The 4,685-nt window shown below is 36.6% G+C and overlaps 1 long non-coding RNA gene across 1 annotated transcript; it reads left to right on the top strand.

The window, feature by feature from the left end:
• Positions 1-1,001: 1,001 nt before the first annotated feature.
• LOC136981328 (uncharacterized) lies at positions 1,002-3,914 on the top strand. The gene is made up of 2 exons (XR_010881684.1): positions 1,002-1,637; positions 1,751-3,914. It is a non-coding gene; the product is annotated as an uncharacterized lncRNA (long non-coding RNA).
• Positions 3,915-4,685: the final 771 nt, after the last annotated feature.

Below are 4,685 nucleotides of genomic sequence, written 5' to 3'. Positions count from 1 at the left end.
GTCCACTAAATTTTAACCGTCGTCGATAAGAACAGAGCCCACGATTAATCGTAAAGGCTAGAAACGAGAGTTTTATAAAACCGATCATTTTTATTTATAAATTGGTCATCGATAACTGAAATTAATTTACAAAAAAATAACGCTTTTAAATCCTTAAATTACGAACGAGAAGTGAATTCAGTAGACGAGGTGCACCCGTGTTTACGGAAGGAATGTGATAGAGATGCGGAAGGCAAAGATCTCACAGTCGTTATCTAACCGCCATACTTCGATAACATTTTGCTTGTTAATAAATAAAACGATACGTCGGCGGATAATAGAAAGATGTAGGATTTTTACGTATTGGTAAAATAGATAACTAACAAAAATGCATATTAGTTACTAATTAAAACGGATTAACAATGCACAATGATAATTCTTTAATAATTCTTCCGCTATTTTTTAATAAGTTTCGAATCGATAGTTTACAGAATATAAGAATTTTTAATTTTTGTTTTTATATCGTCTCCCCGGACCTCGTTTATAAATAGGACATATTATACCGGTGTAATTTCCGATTGCTACCGGTCGGAAGATAAAACAAAATTATCTTTATTTCCATCCGCATCCAAAAACACGTTAAGAATTAGAAAACGTTACGATAATTATTTTAAGCTCTTTTTTTTGGATGCTGGTGAATTTTTGTTTTCTCTTCCGACCGAGACTCCTCTCTTGGCTGACTACACCGGTATAATAAGTCATATTTATAAACAACGTCCAGGCAGACGATATCAAAAAAAGGTAAAACATTAATGACTAGAGATAAAAAGAATTATCGTTTTTAAGTTGGCGATCGATAGCAAGCGCGCGCAAAGGTCGTCGGTCCTGCCGCAATACGACTCCGTTTCCCTACCAGGATACGACGCAATCCGACATAACTGATACCACCCAAAGAACTATAGTATTCGTCCGACGACCGGATTAATTTAACCGGTAAAGTAGGACGAATGGAACAAGTAAAAGTCGTTGGTCCAAAACGGGGGATTAGCCGATATATTTTAGGCAAAACTTTTTTAATAACGAAGCGACTATTCGGAAGGCACAGTGCCAATGCCGGACTATTTTTCGGGCTTAGGCGTAGGTATACGGTGAAGAGTCCGTAAATGCTATAAAAGATCGCAGATGCGATTTCGAAACAGTTGGGTATGGCAGTCGTCGTTCCTGTGGGGAAGGACTGAAGAGAAGATTTTTTTTAATGTTTTATTTTCTCGTTATTTAATTCTGAGATTCTATATTTTAAAGTCATATTTCTTCCTATTTGTAGTGTCTCCGATGGCCAGAGCTAACTGCGCAGTTTGAGAACGGCATCTCGAAACTTGGGCGAGAAGAGTTTTCGAAGCGTGTACGAGTCTTTCTGGCTCCGTTACCTGGAGACTGGAAGCGAGAGATTTTAGATTAGAAATTTTCTTCCCAAGTACTCGGTAGGTTAACTTAGTCGGGAAGTGCGGAGCCAATTTAATCTCTTATCAACCAACGGATTACTTATTTGGAAGTTAACGGTATTTTTAAACATTAGCTGGATGTTTGCCACTCTCAGAGGCCAGATATGTCGGTCTACCAACACAGATTTTAACGAGGAAACGGGCAAGATAGACCGAGTAAGAAGTATAACGGATTTCGTTAAGATTGATAAGACGAACTGCGGTAATTTGAATTTAATTTTTGTAAAAAGATACGTAGGTAATTAATTAGGTAAAACTTTACTCCGCAGGACCGAGTTCATTTGGCCAAACGGAGACCAAAGGTGACATTTACTATTTTCGGAATAGAGAGGGTACGACTGGGATTAGTTTTGTGGCTTTTTAAAACGATACCGTATTATGAAAATTTCTACATTTGTAAAATTTGTAGATTCTGCACTCGAAATTTAACCGACGACAAAAGAAGTGTCGTTGCAGGTAGACTCATTTTCTGATGACAAAAGTTTTCGACTTCCAGTCGTAAGAAAACGAAATTGCAGTCGGATTAATTTTCTAATAAAATATACCGAACTTGGGAGAACTTCGTATACGCGTCATCTGTACGGCTGCGGGTTGAATACTGATGAGAACTTTATTTCCAAAAGGTTGAATTTTATTTAAAAATACATTCTTATTACAGTGCGAGAGGGACGTTTTTACCGAATTAGTCGCGAGTGTGATCGGTCGGTTTTAGATCTAATTTAAAACATTTCGAAACTACTATCGACCGTAATCCTGGCTGCTTCCACCGTAATTTCGTTTAATCCCGACGGGAGTTTCGGAGAGTATTTTCCGATATGGTTAATGTTAGATCCGATACTTGGGTTGAAAATGAATTTAACGCGAAAATTGAATTTAAAGCGATCGATCGATCACTCGTCTGAATTGCACGGAGTGATATTGTTAGATTTTAGCAAGTTTTCTTTTTGATGGCTTTTTTCAGATAGTTGCGGACAACTGCTCTTAACGTAAGTATTTGTTTTTGTGTAAAAGCTGCCTGCCCGCCCGTTAATACATCGTAACGGTTCGATTTCTGGTAACTAAAGTTAACAAGCATGATTTTATTTTCAAAACAAGGTTCTTTTTAATTTAGTGATCTGTAAGTATGTAAAAAATGGTGTTCTGCTTTTTTTTGCCCGTGCCGAAACAAATTGGAAGCTGGTGAAAGTATTGTATATTGTAAGTAAGCTAATGCTCCGGCGTAAAGAGTGACTCGGCCATTCCCTTAAATTTTAGAAAAATTACCGTTTACCGCTTTCTCGTCAAATGCATGATTTTTAAGTTAACGTTGGTTCTATAAATCTGATCGTTCTGGTTTGGATACGACATCGGTACACGTCATTACTGCAATTTTGGCGGTAAAATTCGTTAAGCCGGGACGAGACGACGTGTTAAGTCTTACGTAAAATGTATTGTAAGTAGTTGTAGCGACTTTTTAATTGCCACGAATTAGATTTCGAACTTGCCTGTCTTCAAAGCAGTTAAATTGGAGAAAGTTCTGCCGTCCCGAAGATCGAAGTCCGTTTTAGTGCACTTCAGGGAGTATTTAAGCAAACGAAATTTTAGATGTAAAAACTTCCATTTACTTAATGTCTTTCGTATTCAATAGATGTAAATTCTAAGAAGCTTTCAAGCTTAGAATAAGTATTGCAGTACGAATCGTCGTCCGATTGGAGGACGCAATGTTCGCTCGATATCTTCAGGGAGTATACAATTGATTTAACTTCACGCATCCCCTGGTGTGATTAATTTTACTCGAATTGCAGGTTAGGAAGACAAAGATCTAACAGTTAACTATAGAACAAATTTGAACAATTCAGTCTGTCGATTTGATTCCAGTTGGAAGATTGGACGTCGATAAGAATTGACTACAGAGAAATTTCAAAATCGATATTGTAGAGTTTGTTTCGGAAACCAGACGACGAAGTGTGAAATAAAATAAGTCTCTGGCGGAAATGACGAATTACGCGTTTCGATTTATTAATTAAGTTGTAAACATTTTCGATTTGTCGTGATTGTGTACCGATTTTCGTAATGTTACCAGCGAAAGTCGTAATTTCTAGTAAAATACTTGGAAAGTTTCTTTTGTAAGAATTGCTGTTTTCCACCCGTTTACGTCCTTCATTGTCAAGCTCCCAAAATGAAACTTATTAAAAGGTACTAATTATAACGCGAAGACTAACGTTTTGAATTTGTTAACAAAGGTACAATCCGCAACAGAGTTTACACCGATATTTTGGGCCTGTCGCGATCGCGTAACATTGTTCTTTTATTTTTATATATGACGTCATCTATTAACATTCTGCTATTCAAATTAGTTAAGATATAATTATTTTTAATCGCTACATGTTCTACAAATTTCTGTAGATATACATGGTGTTGTAGAAATAAAATTTTAATATTATTTTTACTGCATTGCGATTCGGTATTTTTGAATTTAAACTCGAACGGATCACCGGTGTTCTCTTCCGCACTTAATATTCCGTTAATTAATTAACTCATCTGGCCGTGTTTTTCTGTAATCCGAGTACGGGCCACCGTGTAATTTCTTTACAAGATATTCTTCTAAGTAGAATTGCGAAAATGTACTAACGGTCTACACATCCTCCCTCCCCCCTTCGGGTTTATGAGTTTTGAATGTAATTTCTAATATATGCGTTCTACTCTTTGATAGAATTTCAGTTGTGGAACACTCTTCTAGTTCTATAAAATCGTTATTCTTTCCCATTCGTTAGCAACTGAACTAAGTTATTCTGCTTTATCCGCCCGAAGAACAATTATATTATTTTGTTGTAGGCTTAGGGAAACATTTTCAACTCCTTCCTGTCGACCAACTGCCGAAATTTAAATTCGAAGAAACACGTAATATTTTTTGTAATAAATAATAGATTTTGAGACTTGAATATTTGAAATGTATCTAAAATAAAATCAATATGAAATAGTTTTTCTTTCGTATTCAAATTTCCATTTTCCGCAGGAAATTCTTCTCCAAATTGCCGCGGGCGAAGTCTAAATGCAGCGTGTCAAATCTATGGCGACTTGTCGCTGATTTCTGGTGTTTACGATTAGAATACAGTAGAGCGTCGATAAGTGGAACGTCGGTAAGTGGAATGGCCGGAAAGTGGAACGATTTTCAGTCGGACTGTGTCGTGCTGAATCGAATGTTTTTGATACTAAATTTACTTA

The sequence above is a fragment of the Centruroides vittatus genome, unplaced genomic scaffold, assembly GCF_030686945.1.
Source record: "Centruroides vittatus isolate TY-2023 unplaced genomic scaffold, ASM3068694v2 contig_751, whole genome shotgun sequence".
NCBI classification, from domain to species: domain Eukaryota; kingdom Metazoa; phylum Arthropoda; class Arachnida; order Scorpiones; family Buthidae; genus Centruroides; species Centruroides vittatus.
This window is presented reverse-complemented; position numbering and strand designations above follow the sequence as displayed.